Here is a 20,644-nt window from a genome sequence, read left to right as displayed (position 1 = left end):
TGTTCAGAACTTGTGCTGCACTGCACAAGACATAAGCTTTTAAAGAGACAGAACTTTTTAATACACAGGAGCCAGCCTTTTTTGTCCCAAAATATGTTGCAAAGCTTCTACAGTTTAAACACATGTTATAAGCACATTTTAATACCATCAACAGCAGTGTATATTTTAATGAACCCAGGGGACATCCTAATTGTACCTATTTTCCCCCCCAAAAAACTTGCCTTTTTTCTACTGTTAATAATTGAATAATTTTGTGCAAACAAGCCACTGCTTCTTATACTGTGTGTGTGTCTAAACACTGGCAGGCATCTAGCCCCGTTAAGACATCATTTTTGGAACACTTATTTAGAGGCTCCTAGACGCTCCATTTGCCCACTTCTTTTCACGCCCTTCTCTTGATTGACAGGGGAGGCATTGCTGCTCTCCCCCTGCCGGCCATGTCTGCAGTGTAAATCTCGCGCCGTTCAGTATTTGGTGCAGGCACAGTGAGGGAAAGACGCTCGGCGGCTGCTGGCTTCCTCACTGCGCCTGCGCCGAATACTGAACGGTGCGAGATTTACACTGCAGACACGGCCAGCGGGAGGAGATCAGCGCTGCCTGGCCCTGGCAATCAAGAGAAGAAGGGTGTGAAAAGAGGCGGGCAAACGGAGCCTCTTGGAGCAGGTGCAACGCCCTCTCCCCCCCCCCGCTCCTAGAGGCTAATTAGCATATTATACAAGTTCGTTTTTCCTAATAAATGCTTTAGGCAGTGAGATGGCACTAATATAGTTATGTTCAGCTAACATTAGCACATAGCTAATGTCAGCCAGCTTCATACCCATTTTTCAGGTGACAGAAACCGTTTAAGACAACTTATCCCGCATCCACAGGATAGGGATAAGTGTCGGTTAGGTGGGGATCTGATGGCTGGGGCTCCCCGCAATCATGAGAACGAGAGTCCATGCTGCCCTGTTTGAATTGAGCACCAGTCACACATGTGCACTGCCATTCCATTCAACTCTATGAGGGCTGTCGAAGATGGCCAAGTGTTTGCGCTTGACTCTCTCTAGCAGTCCCATAGAAATGAATGGAGCCGCAGTGCACAAGTGTGACTGGTGCTCAATTTAAATGGGGAGCATGGGCCCCAGTTCTCGTGATCCGTGGGAGAGACAGTGGTTGGACCCCCACTGATGAGATAATTATGCCCTGTTCCGTGGATAGGAGATGAGTTGTCTTAATGGGACAACCCCTTTAAGGTGGTGGTGGGCTTCCCTAACTATTTAACCCCTGCTGCAGCTACACAGGTTCCACCAGTTGTATGTTAACCCTCAGCAAAAAGTCTGTAGCACTATTCTTGCCATCACAAATACGAGAACCCTGAAGTAAATCTGGCAGACCACATTAGAAGTCAAAGGGGTCAGTCAAGATTCAGTGAAATCCATTTTCAAAATGCTCTGTTTAAACTTAAGTTTCAATGCTAATGTGGACAGCACCGTAGGTGCAGAACAGTCAGAGTCATAGTCAGTTCTGCTACATCTGTATTGTATTAGAATGTGTCTGAAAGGGAGTGATTCAGGTGATACACTACTTATTATTGGTTAATCTTTTTTCAACTTTAATCTTTATAGTTTCATATAAAAGTAGTATTGCAGTATACTACAATTAATAGAATAGAATTAATCAAAGCAAGGGAGAACTTTTTTGTTCACTCTAAGGGCTGTTTCACACGAGCGGATGCCGTGCGTGACATCCGCTCCGTGAATGACAGCCAAGACCCGATGCAGACTGCAGAAGCACGGCGCATTAACATGACTGATAATGCTCCGTGCCTCTCTGTGATCTCTTTATTACGAAATCACAGTGAGATAAAGTTGTCACTGTGATTTCGTAGTAAAGAGATCACAGAGAGGCACAGAGCATTATCAGTCATGTTAATGCTCCGTGCTTCTGCAGTCTGGATCGGGTCTTGGCTGTCATTCACGGAGCGGATGTCACGCACGGCATCCGCTCGTGTGAAACAGCCCTAAGGGTCCATTCACACATCCGTGTGTGTGTTTTGCGGATCCACGGATCCGCAAAACACAGACAGCGGCAATGTGCGTTCCACATTTTGCGGACCGAACATTGCCGGCACTAAGAGAATATGCCTATTCTTGTCCGCTATTGTGGACAAGAATTGGACATGTTCTATTTTTTTCAGGATCGGAATTGCGGACCCGGAAGTGCGGGTCTGCAATTCCGGATCGGGGCCGCACGTTGTGCGGCCCCATAGAAATGTATGGGTCCACAATTCCGTTCCGCAAAATGCGGAATGGAATTGCGGATGTGTGAATGGAGCCTAAGGATGAGGCAGATTACGGATTGGTCGATATTCCATTTGATACAGAGACTTCAGTTTTGTACAGAGAGGAATGGGTTAAAGTTGTCATCTAATAACAAATATTTATTGCCCCAGGTTATGTCTCTCTCCAGGGTTATTTTTCAGAACTGTATTTCTTGGGAAATATAAGACGGCAACATTTACTTTAGAAATAATCGCCTGTGAGACTGTTAAATCAAGAGAAACTGCTGATCTCCAAAGTGTTTGCTCGCGCTCCTTTTGAACAGATGTATGGCCCCATCCCAATAGGGACGAAGAAAACCAACAAAATCCGCACCAAGACTCATCTCCAAGAAGTAAACATGACATATTATCCTACAAACAGCAAATTATATTTTATTCTCCACACACTAATGCCATTTTTATTTCCCACACACTAGATATTACTATGCAACGTTAAATTACAGGGAAATGGAATGAAACCTTACTCTGCATGTTTATTGTGGCAGATATATTCATAACCATGTACATTTATTAACGGATGACTCCCCTGCACTAGACATGAAAAGCAATCATCTCACAAGAAAAAGCAGTACATTTTATTTCTTTATTCTACCTTCATTATATGTTAATGTGATTTGTGGAAGTATATTGTAAAAACAGATGCTTCAACCTGAAATACAACCTCCCAGAAAACCCACAGCTGCCATAATTTTTTATGTCCTGGACCCACTGACAATAGCTGTCCATAGACAGTAGATATTCTGTATGGATGATGTCAGACCGCTCCTGAGATTGTACGCTGGCTAAAATGGATGGGACAGGTTTGATTTTGTTTGTAAGATTCCATTGTTTCATCTGATGTGGGTGGAGCAGGATGTGTCATCCACACATATATTTTACATCAATAGAATTAATATGCTTATTTAGCTGATCTGAACAATCATGTTAACCCCTTTAGTGAATGGCTGGATTGGGCCTTGTCGGACTATAAGACGCACCTAAGATTTGGAGGAGGAAAATCTGAAAAAATTATATTTTCCATCAGACCTCACAGTGGACCCCAAAATCATACCCCTATTCTTCATCAGACTTCAGCTCATACCATAATTAGAACCCCAGTCCTCATCAGACCCCTATTCTTCATCAGACCTCAGATCAGAACCCAAAATCAGACCCCGAAGCTCCATCAGCCTCAGATCAAACCTCCCCAGACTCCATTAGCCTCCCATCAGACCCCCAAACCTCCATTAGCCTCAGATCAGCCTACGATCAGAACCCCCACCTCCGTTAGCCTCAGATCAGCCCTCCATCAGACCCCCCCAGCTCTCATCAGACTCAGATCAGAAGCCCAATCAGCCTCAGATCAGACCCCCCAGTTCCAATCAGCCTCAGATGGGACCACACAGCCTCTATCAGCCTGAGAACATCTCCCATCAGACTCAGTGCAGACGCCCAATCAGACCCTATCACCTCAGATTACACCCCCCCAGTGCCACTCAGCCTCAGATCACACCCCCATCCCCCATCAGTCCACAGATCAGATTAAAAAAATTGGCGCCGTCTGATTTCTACGGACTGCGCCACATTTTCAGGACTCACTGCTCCATCATTTTTTCCACATTCAGACTATAGGATGCACTGTTCCTAATTGTTTTTGGGGAAAAAGTGCGTCATATAGTAAAAAAACAAAAACAAACAATACTTGCATTTCCCATGTTGTGCCATTCCTCTATTATTCATGTTATAATTTTATAAATTAATTGCAACAGTTGTTCCAGTTTGGGGGGGGGGGGGGGGGGGGGGGGAAGGGGGGTCCCTGCACAGTCTGACATTATCCAGTCAGTGTTGTCAGTGTTAAAATGTGCAGGGACACACCTCCAACTATTAACACCCAGTTGGACCTCTATTGCAGACTGCTGGCAATTCTTTCATAAACTTCACGTAGGAAAAACAGACAGGGGTGTCAGCAATGTCAAGAGAGGTGATAAGCCCTCTTTAACCCCTTAAGGACTCAGCCCTATTTCACCTTAAGGACTTGGCCATTTTTTGCAAATCTGACCAGTGTCACTTTAAGTGCTGATAACTTTAAAACGCTTTGACTTATCCAGGCCGTTCTGAGATTTTTTTTTCGTCACATATTGTACTTCATGACACTGGTAAAATTGGGTCAAAAAAGTTAATTTTTTTGCATAAAAAATACTATATTTACCAAAAATTTAGAAAAATTAGCAAATTTCAAAGTTTCAGTTTCTTTACTTCTGTAATACATAGTAATACCCACAAAAATTGTGATGACTTTACATTCCCCATATGTCTACTTCATGTTTGTAGCATTTTGGGAATGATATTTTATTTTTTGGGGATGTTACAAGGCTTAGAAGTTTAGAAGCAAATCTTGAAATTTTTCAGAAATTTACAAAAACCAAATTTTTAGGGACCACTACAGGCCTGAAGTCACTTTGCGAGGCTTACATAATAGAAACCACCCAAAAATGACCCCATTCTATAAACTAAACCCCTCAAGGTATTCAAAACTGATTTTACAAACTTCGTTAACCCTTTAGGTGTTGCACAAGAGTTATTGGCAAATGGGGATGAAATTTGAGAATTTCATTTTTTTGCCTAATTTTCCATTTTAACCCATTTTTTCCACTAACAAAGCAAGGGTTAACAGCCAAACAAGACTGTATCTTTATTGCCCTGACTCTGCCGTTTACAGAAACACCCCATATGTGTCCGTAAACTTCTGTACGGGCACACGGCAGGGCGTAGAGGGAAAGGTGCGCCGTATGGTTTTTGGAAGCCAGATTTTGCTGGACTGGTTTTTTGACACCATGTCCCATTTGAAGCCCCCTGATGCACCCCTAGAGTAGAAACTCCATAAAAGTGACCCCATCTAAGAAACTACACCCCTCAAGGTATTCAAAACTGATTTTACAAACTTTGTTAACCCTTTAGGTGTTGCACAATATTTAATGGAAAATAGAGATACAATTTCAAAATTTCACTTTTTTTTTCCAGTTACAAAGCAAGGGTTAACAGCCAAACAAAACTCATTATTTATGGCCCTGATTCTGTAGTTTACAGAAACACCCCATATGTGGTCGTAAACCGCTGTACGGGCACACGGCAGGGCGCAGAAGGAAAGGAATGCCATACGGTTTTTGGAAGGCAGATTTTGCTGGAATGGTTATTTTGACACCATGTCCCATTTGAAGCCCCCCTGATGCACCCCTAGAGTAGAAACTCCAAAAAAGTGACCCCATTTTAGAAACTACGGGATAGGGTGGCAGTTTTGTTGGTACTAGTTTAGGCTACATATGATTTTTGGTTGCTCTATATTACACTTTTTTGTGCGGCAAGGTAACAAGAAATAGATTTTTTGGCACGTTTTTTTTTTTTGTTATTTACAACATTCATCTGACAGGTTAGATCATGTGGTAATTTTATAGAGCAGGTTGTCACGGACGCGGCGATACCTAATATGTATACAATTTTTTTTATTTATGTAAGTTTTACACAATGATTTCATTTTTAAAACAAAATTTTTTTTTTAGTGTCTCCATAGTCTAAGAGCCATAGTTTTTTCAGTTTTTGGGCGATTATCTTAAGTAGAGTCTCATTTTTTGCGGGATGAGATGATGGTTTGATTGGCACTATTTTGGGGTGCATATGACTTTTTGATCGCATGCTATTACACTTTTTGTGACGTAAGATGACAAAAAATGGCTTTTTTACACTGTTTTTATTTTTATTTTTTTACGGTGGTCACCTGAGGGGTTAGGTCATGTGATATTTTTATAGAGCCAGTCGATACGGACGCGTCGATACCTAATATGTATACTTTTTTTTTTATTTATTTAAGTTTTACACAATGATTTCATTTTTAAAACAAAAAAAATCATGTTTTAGTGTTTCCATAGTCTGAGAGCCATAGTTTTTTCAGTTTTTGGGCGATTATCTTGGGTAGGGTATGATTTTTGCGGGATGAGATGACGGTTTGATTGGTACTATTTTGGCGTACATGCGACTTTTTTGATCACTTTTATTACCTTTTTTGGGAAGTAAGGTGGGCAAAATTTTAATTTTCTCATAGTTTTTATTTTTTTATTTTTATGGCGTTCACCGTTCGGGGAAAATAACATGACCGTTTTATAGATCAGGTCGTTACGGACGCGGCGATACCTAATATGTGTAGTGTATTTTATTTTTATTTTTTTTATTCAGTGATAAATGTTTTTTTTTTTTATCTTAACTTTTTTCACTTTTTTTTACATTTTTTTGACCCAGACCCACTTGGTTCTTGAAGATCCAGTGGGTATGATGTCTGTATAATACAGTACAGTACAATATATATTGTACTGTACTGTATTTTACTTACACTTTGTCTGAACAGATCTATGCCTTTTAGCACAGATCTGTTCAGCACCATGGACAGCAGGATGCCTGAGACTGCGTCCTGTTGCCATGGGAACCTTCCCCGTCTGCTCAGTAGTGATCAGAACTGCGCAGACGGGGAAGGGTAAGGACGGGGGTGTCGGGGGGCTGTCTGGGAGCTCTTTCCCTCTCCCATCGGGGGGCTGCAAAGGCACAGCAGCCCCCCGATGGGAGAGGGAGCTCCCTCTTACTGTTAACTTTTTCCATACAGCGGTCCGTACGGATCGCTGTATGGAAAGGGTTAAACGGCTGACATCGCATCACCGATGTCAGCCGTTTATACCAGGGTGTCAGCAATGTGCTGACACCCTGGTATAACCACTAGAAGCCAACGATCCCGCCTGCCGCACCGCCTGCCTCCCGCACCTCCGGCACCGCCTGCGACACCCCCCCTGCACCACCCGCCCACATAATATCATTCAGGGGTGCAGGGGGGGGTTAATAAAACTTAGTTTTGGGCATTTTAAAGTTTGATCCCCGCGGTCAGAGACCGCGGGGATCAGAATCGCCTAAAAGCGCAGCAAACCGCAGGTCTGAATTGACCTGCGGTTTGCTGCGATCGCAGATACGGGGGGGTCACATAACCCCCCCCCCCCCCTCATTGTTATGGGATGCCGGCTGAATGATTTCAGCCGAAATCCCGTTCCGATTAACCCCCGGGGCGCCGCAATCCTATTTTAAACTCATGACGTACCGGTACGTCATGGGTCCTTAAGGACTCGGGACCCATGCCGTACCGATACGTCCTAAGTCCTTAAGGGGTTAAAGTAACCATACACAGTTTTAATTTTTTCATTGTCATATTTCAAGTTCTGTGCCTTTTTAATTTTTCTGTCAACTGATTTTTTTTTATTTTACGCTGTCAAGTACAGGTATATAAGAATAACAGAAATGTATTCTCTGGGCCAATTACGGCAATACTATATGTATATATTTTTATATTTTAATACTTTTGCACAATAAAAACACTTTTAACAGTTTTAAGAGCCATACCATTTTTATCTGTCAGCTCAGGGTTTGTGAGATGAGTTCTAGTTTTTATTGATACCATGTTAGAGTGCATAACCTCTTGTTTTTCCATTTTTGCAAGGTGTCTTAACAAATAACATCAATTTTAGCTTTGTTTTTAAGCTTGTTTTATGGCATTCGCTGTGTGGGATAAATTATGGGATCATTTTATGGTTTGCGTTATTACAAATGTGATAAGAATTGTGAATGGTTTTCAATTTTTAAAAATAATAATTTCCCATAAAAAACTTTAATGAGGTAGATTTTTTTTTATTTGAAATTCCTTCGATTTTTTTTATCACTTTATTGAATTTAATGACTATATTTTATTAGTTTCAGAAGAGGACTTGAACATACAGTTCTTTGATGACTAACATGCAGCCTAATAGACCCTGCCTCTGGCAAGGCCTAATAGGCTACTTGACAGACATAGTGTCACGAGGGTGTCGAGGACCACGCCTGACTCCGTTATACCCGGGGTCAGGAAGTCGCAGCGGTTGGCTGCACGCTCTATTTAAGATAGGGCTGTTTTCCTTATGGTAGCTTTCTGGGTTTGCTTAGCAAACCCTTTTGGCTCACTCAGGGATCCGTAGCTCCTTCTCCTCAGCTGTTCCTTGTCCAGCACTCCCAGACCTCCTTATATTTCTCTCTCACACTTCTCTGGTTGCCAGAGATAGAGCTTCCTGCCTGGACATCTATTCTGACCTTCTGGAGCTGTGTTGCTGCGTTCGCTGGTAGTTGGTCCAGTACGCTACCCTCCAGATCCCTGTTGGACCTTTGTGGTCTGCTGTGGTCGCCCACCTGGGTGTATGTGTTTGTATGTTTTGTCTGTCCTCTCCCTGGTGTTTCCCTCTTAGTGATAGTGGTGTGGACTAGCGATCCCACCGGCCTGTTCACTATCCAGGGCTCATATTAGGGAAAGCCAGGGTTTAGGCACGCGATCGCCGCACGGGTGAGGAACCCGTCTAGGGACGTCAGGGCAGTCAGGTGCCAGCCGCAAGGTGAGTTAGGGGTCACCACCTTTCCCTCTCCCTTGGGCAGGGCTTTCCCTGTTTTCCTCCCTGTGCGTGTCGTCGGTCATTACATTATCTCTGGCCATTATTTTGTGTAGGTAAAAAAAAAAAAAATTTTTACCTACTTAGAATCCAGTATGGATCAAATTGCTGCTCTGTCCAAACAATTTCATGGCCTGTCTTTGGAGGTGGTAGGATTGAAGGCGTCGGTCCTCCAGCAACAGCAGCAATTACAACTGACTGCAAGCCCAGCGGTTGCTACTGGTAACCAGGTTGTTGCGGAACCCAAGGTCCCTCTCCCTGACAGATTTTCTGGGGGAAGGGACAAGTTTTTGACATTCCGTGAGGCCTGTAAGTTATATTTTAAACTGCGCCCTTACTCCTCTGGTAATGAAGATCAGCGGGTGGGGGTTGTTATTTCCCTGCTGCAGGGGGATCCGCAGTCCTGGGCGTTCTCTTTACCTACTGATTCCCAGGCTCTTCGGTCAGTGGATAAGTTTTTTGGGGCCTTGGGTCTCATATATGATGACCCTGACCAAGTCGCCCTGGCTGAATCAAGATTACGGAGACTCTTACAAGGAGAGCGGCCGGTAGAGGAGTATTGCTCTGAATTCCGTAGGTGGGCTACGGATACCCAATGGAACGACCCGGCTCTCAGGAGTCAGTTCTGCTCTGGGTTATCCGAAAGGGTTAAGGATGCGCTTGCATTATATGAGACCCCCTTTTCCCTTGATGCGGTTATGTCCCTTTCTATCCGAATAGATAGACGCCTTAGGGTCAGGTTGAAAAAACCGGAGCAATTGGTAACCCCTCCCAAGCAGCAGTTAGTCTGTACGGACTTAGACGAGCCTATGCAGCTAGGAGGAACTACTCGTCAGGTCCGTCCTCCTGAGGCTCGCCGTAGGCGTGGGGTTTGTTTTTTTTGTGGGGAGAGGGGTCATTTCATTAATGTCTGTCCTTCTTTCCTCAGAAACAAAAGACCGTCGGAAAAACTACTAACCCCAGGCTGTGTGGAGGATGTCAGCCGGGGGGTATACGTTTCCTCCATACGTACATCGCAATTTGTGTTGCCAGCGGTTATTATTTTTGGTGATAAGACGGAGACTCTTTCTTTCTTTCTAGACAGTGGAGCAGGGGTAAATTTGATAGATGCCCATTTTGCCCGCACTTTGGGTTTGTCTCTCTGTACTTTACAGAGACCCATTCCCATATTCGCTATTGATTCTGCTCCCCTGTCTCAGAGAAACCTCACGCACATGGTTCATAATTTACACCTTCGGGTAGGGGACCACCATAACGAGATGCTTTCAGGTTATGTTCTGGAGGGGCTTCCCACTCCGGTAGTGCTGGGTCTTCCCTGGTTGGTAGCGCACAATCCAGTGGTGGATTGGCAGGCCAGGGAGATATTGGAGTGGAGTGAGCAGTGCAGAGAAAATTGCTTAAATAGCAATTGCTTAGCCGCCTCCATAACTACCCTACCTACATTTATTTCGAACTTTGAGGATGTTTTTTCTGAAAAGGGTTGTCAGAAGTTACCACCTCATCGTCCTTATGATTGCCCGGTTAACCTTATTCCCGGCGCAAAATTACCCAAGACCAGGTTATATAATCTTTCGGGTCCAGAGAGACAAGCCATGAAAGATTATATCTCCGAGAGCTTGGCTAAGGGACACATCAGACCCTCTTCTTCACCCGTGGCTGCAGGGTTTTTCTTCGTTAAAAAGAAAGATGGGGGCCTGCGTCCTTGCTTAGATTTTCGCGAATTAAATCAGATAACCATCCGAGACCCATACCCTCTTCCTCTCATTCCTGACCTGTTTAATCAGATTGCGGGTGCTAGGTGGTTCTCCAAAATTGATCTTAGGGGTGCCTACAATCTGATTCGTATTAAGGAGGGGGATGAGTGGAAGACAGCGTTTAACACCCCTGAGGGGCATTATGAAAATCTAGTTATGCCTTTCGGTCTGACCAATGCTCCTGCCGTCTTTCAACATTTCGTTAATGATATTTTTAGTCATCTAATCGGCAGGTTTGTGGTAATATACCTAGATGATATTTTAATTTATTCGTCCGATCTGAAAACACATGAGGTGCATGTCAGACAAGTACTGCAGGTCCTACGGACGAATGAATTATATGCTAAAATTGAAAAATGTGTCTTCGCCGTTCAGGAGATACAATTCCTGGGTTATTTTTTTATCTGCGTCAGGTTTCCGTATGGATCCTAGGAAGGTCCAGGCAATTTTAGATTGGGATCTTCCTGAGAACCTCAAAGCACTACAACGGTTCTTGGGCTTCGCGAATTTCTATAGGAAATTCATTAAAAATTATTCACTTATTGTAAAACCGCTTACTGACATGACTAGGAAGGGGACTGATTTTTCTAAATGGTCTGACGCCGCTAAAGTTGCTTTTTCCTCTCTAAAAGAGAGGTTTACCTCAGCACCTGTACTGGTCCAGCCTGATGTCTCTCAGCCTTTTATTGTTGAAGTCGATGCGTCAGAGGTGGGAGTGGGGGCGGTGCTGTCTCAGGGTCCGTCTCCTGGCAAATGGCGTCCTTGTGCTTTCTTTTCTAAAAAACTATCTGCAGCAGAAAAGAACTACGATATTGGCAATAGGGAACTATTAGCTATTAAACTTGCGTTTGAGGAGTGGCGTCATTTCTTAGAGGGGGCAGTCCACCCCGTCACTGTAATTACGGACCACAAAAATCTTCTGTACCTCGAATCAGCTAAGCGTCTCACCCCTAGACAGGCTAGGTGGTCGCTATTTTTTACCAGGTTTAACTTTGTGATTACCTATCGTCCTGGGGCAAAGAACACCAAGGCTGATGCACTATCTCGTTGTTTCCCTGGAGGGGGTAATGTGAGTGATCCGGTACCCATTCTTCAAAGAGGAGTGGTTGTTTCTGCGGTACACTCTGTTTTGGAGGGGAAGGTGTTAGAGGCCCAGGGGGACGCCCCGGTCTCTTGCCCCTCAGAGAAATTGTTTGTACCGTTGAACTTACGTTTCGAATTATTAAAGGAACATCATAATTCGGCACTTGCTGGGCACCCGGGTAGTAAAGCAACCTTGGAACTATTGTCTCGTCGTTTTTGGTGGCCAAGGTTGCGTCAGGATGTATTGGATTTTGTGTCTTCTTGTTCTACCTGTGCGCGCGCAAAAGTTTCACATACACGTCCTGCAGGGTCTCTATTACCACTCGTCATTCCCAATAGACCGTGGACACATCTGTCAATGGATTTTATCACTGACTTACCTTTGTCTGCGGGTAAAACAGTTATTTTGGTAGTAGTGGACAGGTTTAGCAAAATGGTACACTTCATTGCGTTACCCGCACTACCTAATGCTAAGACTCTTGCTCAGGTATTCGTCAGTGAAATCGTGAAGCTTCACGGGGTCCCCTCCGATGTTGTTTCGGATCGGGGTACCCAGTTTATTTCTAAATTTTGGAAAGCTTTTTGTTCTCGTTTGGGGGTACACTTGTCCTTTTCCTCTGCTTTCCATCCTCAGTCGAATGGACAGACTGAGCGTACCAACCAAAACCTTGAGACATATCTAAGATGTTTTGTGTCTGAAAACCAAGAGTTGTGGTCATCATATTTACCGTTAGCTGAGTTTGCCATAAATAATCGTCGTCAGGAATCCACTGGCAAGTCACCATTTCTTGGTGCATATGGTTTTCATCCCCAATTCTGTACTTTCAAAGAGGGGGGGTCTTCTGAGGTTCCCGAAGAGGAACGGTTTTCGTCATCTCTTTCATCGGTATGGCAGAAGGTGCAAGCTAACTTGAAAAATATGGGAGGTAAATACAAATGCATGGCTGATAAGAGACGGTCGCCAGGTCCGGACCTAGGAGTGAATGACTATGTGTGGTTGTCTACTAGGAATATTAAATTGAAGGTTCCCTCTTGGAAACTGGGTCCTAGGTTTATTGGCCCTTACAAAATTGTAGCCATCATCAACCCCGTGGCTTTTCGCCTGGAGTTACCTCAGACTTTTAAAATTCATAATGTTTTTCATAAGTCGTTACTCAAAAAATATGTTCCACCTCTAGAACCATCACCGCTGCCACCCCCTCCTGTTGTCGTGGATGGTAACCTAGAATTTCAGATATCCAAAATTGTTAATTCTCGTCGGGTCCGCCGCTCTCTTCAATATCTGGTGCATTGGAGAGGTTACGGTCCCGAGGAAAGAATGTGGGTTCCTGCGTCTGAGGTAAACGCCGACAGGTTAGTTCGGGTTTTTCATGCCTCTCATCCTGGGAGACCTGGTCCTGAGTGTCCGGAGGCCCCTCGTAGAGAGGGGGGTACTGTCACGAGGGTGTCGAGGACCACGCCTGACTCCGTTATACCCGGGGTCAGGAAGTCACAGCGGTTGGCTGCACGCTCTATTTAAGATAGGGCTGTTTTCCTTATGGTAGCTTTCTGGGTTTGCTTAGCAAACCCTTTTGGCTCACTCAGGGATCCGTAGCTCCTTCTCCTCAGCTGTTCCTTGTCCAGCACTCCCAGACCTCCTTATATTTCTCTCTCACACTTCTTTGGTTGCCAGAGATAGAGCTTCCTGCCTGGACATCTATTCTGACCTTCTGGAGCTGTGTTGCTGCGTTCGCTGGTAGTTGGTCCAGTACGCTACCCTCCAGATCCCTGTTGGACCTTTGTGGTCTGCTGTGGTCGCCCACCTGGGTGTATGTGTTTGTATGTTTTGTCTGTCCTCTCCCTGGTGTTTCCCTCTTAGTGATAGTGGTGTGGACTAGCGATCCCACCGGCCTGTTCACTATCCAGGGCTCATATTAGGGAAAGCCAGGGTTTAGGCACGCGATCGCCGCACGGGTGAGGAACCCGTCTAGGGACGTCAGGGCAGTCAGGTGCCAGCCGCAAGGTGAGTTAGGGGTCACCACCTTTCCCTCTCCCTTGGGCAGGGCTTTCCCTGTTTTCCTCCCTGTGCGTGTCGTCGGTCATTACACATAGAGACCATTGTTGGCCTCCAATTGCCATAGCAACCATTGGCATCCCACGATTGTCTCCCTCGGTCTGGAATCACTTACTGTATATACAGTGGTCCAATCCCAGCCAGTAAAGTAGGAGCAGGACAACCACTCCACCCAGCACAGAAAACCTGTGCCTGGCTATACCTATGTGTGTGTTTAAGTCCCCATAGCGACCCCCATAAAAGATATAGAGGGTAATGGGGCCAAAAATCTTTATAAATGTAATAGAAAACTGATATATGCTACTGTATTCATTGTAAAAACTATAGGAGAACATGGAAGCCCTAAGCAAAGAAACCAGAGAAAGCAGAACATTCTAAGGAAGTCAATATAGCAATATGACCTGTTATGTGACTTCTCTAGCTGATCACTAGATGTAGGAAGTAACATATTTCATACAGGGAGCTTGATGTTCCATGTGATGTAGGATATCATACATAATGTCTATATTAATCAGCTAGAGCCCCAACTGTCTTGTTGTTGGTACGTTTCATAGGAGAAAATATCATAAGACAATGTTGTACTGTTGAGATCACAGTGTGATCCACTATTATTCCTACACTTCACTTATAAAAGCTGGTCAGGTAAAATAATCCAGAAAATATACCGTCCTATACTATTCTGTTCTTCAGAATATAACAGATGATTTTGCCTTGGTTTTGATGTTTGTTATATGACATCCAGAAGCAAACTGCAGTGCGACAGAAGGAATCCCATTTACAAAGCTATCACATGTATTGTCAACATCGAGAAATTGAACGCAATTTCCTGTCTGATGACAGATGGGCTAGTTGTAGACTCTTCAGTGCTGGCTCCGGTTTTGTATCTGCCTATTATAGCTATTGAAATTATATGCTAGAGAAAACCAATATTTACTCTATGACCATTGATATATTGGTAATACATCACGACATACCGTTCAGTAGTATGTGAATTATATGCTTACTTATCCTATTTCTAGCAAGAAAACAATTTCTTACTCTGGAATGGAGAAGAGAGAGAGGAGTTGGATGATTGTGCTACCAGATACCATCTAACAGGCTGCTGAGGAAGTTATCAATAAAATGTCAAATCAGTGAATTGCGTAGTACTTAAGAGATGGGATATAAGGCAAATTGCTTTGTAACCTACAGATGTACTCTTGCTAACATGGAGGTAAATGACATTGATAGATCACAGTATTATATATAGTGATGGAAGAAGCGGCACTCTGGGAGAACTATATTGGAAGAGTCAGAAGATAAATGACCCCAGGTGGACAGCTGTAATGTTTGCTTGAAATAGTGACACTGGTTTCATATAGCTACGGAGCAGACTGCCGTAAAATCGACACATTGTTTCTTTTCAGGAAGATTATTAAATTAATTTATGATACATATCATTTTAATATTGCATTGCACTGGTATGAATATTCTGAAAATGAGCTATTATGTTTGATGGATGACTTGCAGAGGGTCATTACTGTGATTACCAGGTTAGTGTTGGCACTGCTCTCATTGAAAAAACTGGCTTCGGTCAATTCTGCATGAGAAAATATATGCAAATTAGCTGAATGAGGTTCAGCCAGTACCCTGCTCTGTGCTGATGAAGGGCAAGAACCCCGAAACTGTGCTGTCCACAGATGAGTCCCTGGTTTGGCTATGAGCTAATTTGCATGTTCCCAGGGTAAGAGGTTTATTCAGTCAAACCTGTAGTGGGTTTCTATGAGTGGTGAAGTGTAGTGAATCTCTAGAAACACTATGGCAATGTCGAGAACTAAGGATGGAACTTTTTTATACACTGATACTATGGGTGGACTGGCCATAGACTGTACATGGAAAGTTCCTGGTGGGCCAATGCCCAGATGGTCGACCAAGCCCTCCTCTTGGCCACCAGCCAAGTACATAAAGATATGATGCTCTCAGAATTATTTAATGTAGATGCATCAGGCACTTATTCACCTCACCAGTGGCCACAGGTGCCCTCCTGAATTCAAATGTATTGCCATCCTCGGGATGACGATAAAGTTTCATACTGTGGTGGGGGCGGCAGTGTTTTGTGCTGCACTGTGATATTTGGTTTTGCTGAGGCAGTTTTTTTTTTTGCTGCATTCTGGTATTTGGTTTTATAGAGGCTATGTTTTGTGCCACACTATGGTATTTGGTTCTGCTGGGGCAGTGTATTGTGCTGCACTGTAGGTATTTGGTTTTGCAGAGGCAGTATTTTGTGCTGCATTGTGGTATTTGGTTCTGCTGAGGCAGTATATTGTGCTGCACTGTGGTATTTAATTCTGCTGGGACGGTATTTTCTTCTGCACTATGGTACTGCTGGCCCTGTCTACTTGTGTTGCCCCACCTTCTGTCAATTTGTATCCCTCTAGACCATGTGGTCACCTTTAGTTTTTTTTTACAGGACCAGTTTAAAGTTCCCGTCTGTCCCTAACTGATACATACTAATTTATATTGCATTTTGTATATGTAACTATCCAGTTTTGACATTTGCAATATTTTTATTTTAAATTTAATCCAACTAACATCCATGAACATTCAAACTCTCCAACAGAATAATTATGTCCCTTAAAATAATCAGACACAACACAACAAAGCCTTGAATGTATTGTAACATCTAAGTTCCTCCCTCAGGTTTTTTGAATATGTTTATTCCACAAACTTCAGACCTCAGATCAGACCCCCATGTCAATAAAACCCCTATTCAGACACTAAGATCAGACCCCCAATGTTAAGACCCCCATTCAGACCTCAGATCAGACAAAACAATAAATCAACTTACCTCTCCTACTCCAAATGCTGTTGCTTCGGGGATCCAGTTCTTGCACTTTCTGTTCTTACTGCTGCTCGCTGTGTTGTGACCTGACATTGCACAGCATGAGGTCACAGCGCGTCGTCGTCCTCATGCTGTACGCAGTCACAGCACAGCGAGCGGCTGAGGACTGGGAAGCGGTGAGTACAGAGCATGGAGAGCAATATATTCACTGCTTTCCAGTCCCCTTGTACTAATGAGCGCTTCCACTTTGGGGGTGTGCGTCTTATAGGGTGAAAAATATGGTAGTTTCTTTTCAAAATCTGATTGGCGGTGGTGTGACACGGCAGCCCTGCTGAATAGCCATACAAGCTTCAGCAGAAAGGAATGGGAGTACTGCTGCAGTTGGCAGCTCAATCCACTAGACAATGGAGAGAACTGTGGCCCTATGTATGACTATCCTTACACAAGATATGTTTCAGTCAGAGACAGAATCAAAGTAGAATATAAAATATAATAGTATGTGCTAGTTAATAAGGAGTTAGCTGCTCACAGGATTAACCATTGTAGCTGTGATGTCTTTACCACATTATAGTAATAAGCAGGTGGTAGAGGTAGTGTGTGTAATACTGCGCCATATGGCTTGGCATAGAATCCCCTACAGTAGCATGCATTACAATTCCTAAGCAATCACACCTAGCAATATGCTTCTTCCAAAGGTTAATGGATATTAAAACCTGTATCAATGCATTCATGAAAATGAGTTTTTCCTGAAAACAATTAATAGGATGTTTTGCCAAAATACTCTGGCCCTGATTTATCAGCAGGAGATAATTCAAATTTGTCTCCAAATTTGTGTAAGGCTAGGGCTACTCACCGACAAAAAGGGTACAACTACATTCTAACATGCGTCGCACAACATTTTTTATAATGATAGTCAATGGTGTTGCACTGCGCCATGCTGCCACTGTGACACGACCATGTCACCATATCACCATGCTAAGCTAAGGTAGCTCAGGATTTGAGAGAATATTTTTGAAAAAAAAAATATCCACAAACAGCTGCATTTCTTTGCAGATTATTGAAAAATTTGTCTTACCAAGTAAAAGTCAGAAAAGTCACATTTTACTCTGAAATAATGGCAAAATCAGACTGATAAATCAGGGTCTATGTACAGTGTAAAACAGGTCAAAACAATAGAAAAAATCCAGCAGCAGGCTCAGGATAAAATCCAATTTCTTTATTTCTCCATTATAAAATTCATAGGTGGACCAGACAGGCAAGGTCTACGCGTTTCGACTGAACGTATCAATCATGACCACCATGATTGGTCATGATTAAGACGTACAGTTGAAACGCGTAGACCTTGCCTGTCTGGTCAGCCTAGGAAATTTATAATGAAGAAATTGGATTTTAACCTGAGCCTGCTGCTGGAATTTTTTCTGTTTTGATTGATTCCTGGTCCGGGGTCCGTGCACGGCGAAGGAGGACGGTGGGTGCACTGAAATCCATTTTTTTCTTATATCCCTCTGTATGCAAATACAGAAAATACTGTTCACCATGTGGATTTCACACAGTGACTCATGGAGTTTTTTTCTGCACTGCACACATGGAACATAATTTTATATCCAGGAATGTCAGGAAAAATTGCCTTAATACATTACAGAGTCGTCTGTGCATGAAATGAATTTGGAATATGTATGTTGTGATGGAGACCAGTAAAAGATAATGCCAAAATATGCTTGCTGTTATTAAATGCATAAACGTTTATAGGACAAATATGGCAAGACCATTTATCAAGCTTTCCCATTCTTATGGGCAACTGAATAGACTTTGACTTTAGAAGTAATATTTTAATCATGAGAAATCCCAATTTTCTGTGTCAGGTGCTGAAGTGATCGTGTCGCCATATGAGCTATGCTGGATCTGGATAAACTAACATCTCTATTATCTAACCAGTCTCCTAGTAATGCCTGCTACTTTGTCTATGTTAACAATCGAGAAGGTAAAAATGGTAAAAAAAAGTCTCTGCCATCTCTACTTTTACATACACAACATGCAGTCTACCTGACTACTTGAAAAGAAGTAATTGGCTGGGAAAATACAGTTCACATGGTAAAGAAAATACACATTACACATAAATGTAGAAAACTACCTCAATATGAGAAAAAAGCTAAATCTAAATAATCTTAGTGCGCACCTTAGTTATACTTTAGCTTTATAACTGTGTTGTTATTTGCACATGTACATTACCTATAGATTAGTTCTAAGACATAAAACATCACTCACCAGAGCTTTCCATGTCACCAGACATAGCTGTCTACTTGGTTTCTGTCACTTGAAATATCTCTAAGGGTTTGGTGTATACAATGTACTGTCTGGCTGGCATGGCAGGTTTAAAGGAATCCTTGATCCTCGGTGGTGCTTCATAAGCAATTTACTGAACCTGATCTTCTTTACTGGCAGAGATATACTCTCAAGATTTACGAAACATCCCACCACAGGCAAGTGAAGATAGAGTGAAGAGAATAGCAGGAAGCCAGAACATATGATACGTAGGCATAATATGAGGCCATAGAATGCTATGAATAAATCCACCACACCTTACAGACTAGTCAAGTGCCAAGATCGGCCTACCAGCAAATTTAATTGTCTCTGTATCCAAGGAAGTATGAGCAGCTTTGAAAATGCTTAGCTGATGATTATACACTGCCTGTTTGTTTTAGGAATCACGTACAAAGCATTCAGCAAATATAGAAATGTGTAGTTAAGTTATTTAGAGCACTCACAAGCAGAAAGTTTTTTTTTGGATGAAATTCTAAGGTTAGCAATTTTCTCATGTGGCCTTCTCTATTTTCATTATAGGTTCTAGCCAAACAGAATGTGAACACTTTATGTAGATAGTATGTGTCCATACAACTACTGGAAGCTAACAGTCTGTACAGAATATATAATTTAAAGTAAATCTATCGTCAAACCAACTTATTTCCATAATAAATGTGCTAGAGAATGTAATGGTTCATACTAAAATGTAGTGTACCACAGTTAGTAACATAGTAACATAGTTTATAAAGGCCGAAAAAATACATTTGTCCATCCAGTTCAGGCTGTTTTCCTGCAAGTTTATCCAGAGGAAGGCAAAAAAAAAAACCTGTTAGGTAGAAGCCAATTTTCCCCACTTAAGGGGAAAAAAATTACTTCCCGACTCCAATCAGGCAATCAGAATAACTCCCTGGATCAATGACCTCTCTCTACTAGCTATAGCCTGTAATATTATTACGCTCCAGAAATACATCCAGGCCCCTCTTGAATTCCTTTATTGTACTCACCATCACCACCTCCTCAGGCAAAGACTTCCATAGTCTCACTGCTCTTACTATAAAGAATCCTCTTCTATGTTTGTGTACAAACCTTCTTTCCTCCAGACGCAGAGGATGTCCCCTCATCACAGTCACAGCCCTGAGGATAAATAGATGATGGGAGAGATCTCTGTACTGACTTCTGATATATTTATACATAGTTATTAGATTTCCCCTCAGTCGTCTTTTGTCTAAAGTGAATAACCCTAATTTTGATAATCTTTCAGGGTACTGTAGTCCCCCCATTCCAGTTATTACTTTAGTTGCCCTCCTCTGAACCCTCTCCAGCTCTGCTATGTCTGCCTTGTTCACAGGAGCCGAGAACTGTACACAGTACTCCATGTGTGGTCAGACTAGTGATTTGTAAAGTGGTAGGACAATGTTTTCATTATGGGCATCTATGCCCCTTTTGATGCAACCCATTATCTTATTGGTATTGGCAGCAGCTGTCTGACACTAGTTTCTACAGCTTAGTTCTAGGTCCTTTTCCATGTCAGTGTTACCCAGTGTACATACATTTAGTATGTACGGGTGACTTGCATTATTCCTTCCCATGTGCATAACCTTACATTTGTCAGTGTTAAACCTCATCTGCACTTACAGTCCTGATCAAAGGTTTAAGACCACTTGAAAAATGGCAAAAAATCATATTTTACATTGTTGAATCTTAACAAGGTTCCAAGTAGAGCTTCAACATGCAACAAGAAGAAATGGGAGTGAGACAAAACATTTTTTGAGCATTCAATTTAATGGCTATTTGTCTATTTTAATCTCTTTAAGACACCGCTGTACTTCT

General features: G+C 42.8%; 1 protein-coding gene across 1 annotated transcript in view; it reads right to left on the bottom strand.

The window, feature by feature from the left end:
• Positions 1 to 19,013, bottom strand: part of SASH1 (SAM and SH3 domain containing 1) — a 377,873-nt gene extending 358,860 nt beyond the window's left edge. The window contains exon 1 of the mRNA XM_040429262.1: positions 18,779 to 19,013. The gene's annotated coding sequence lies outside the window, so the exon portion shown is untranslated. The remainder of the gene's footprint in view (positions 1 to 18,778) is intronic.
• Positions 19,014 to 20,644: the final 1,631 nt, after the last annotated feature.

This window comes from Bufo bufo, chromosome 4 (assembly GCF_905171765.1).
Source record: "Bufo bufo chromosome 4, aBufBuf1.1, whole genome shotgun sequence".
Lineage (NCBI taxonomy): Eukaryota > Metazoa > Chordata > Amphibia > Anura > Bufonidae > Bufo > Bufo bufo.
Note: the sequence above shows the minus strand (reverse complement) of the source record. Positions and strands in the feature narration are given on the sequence as shown.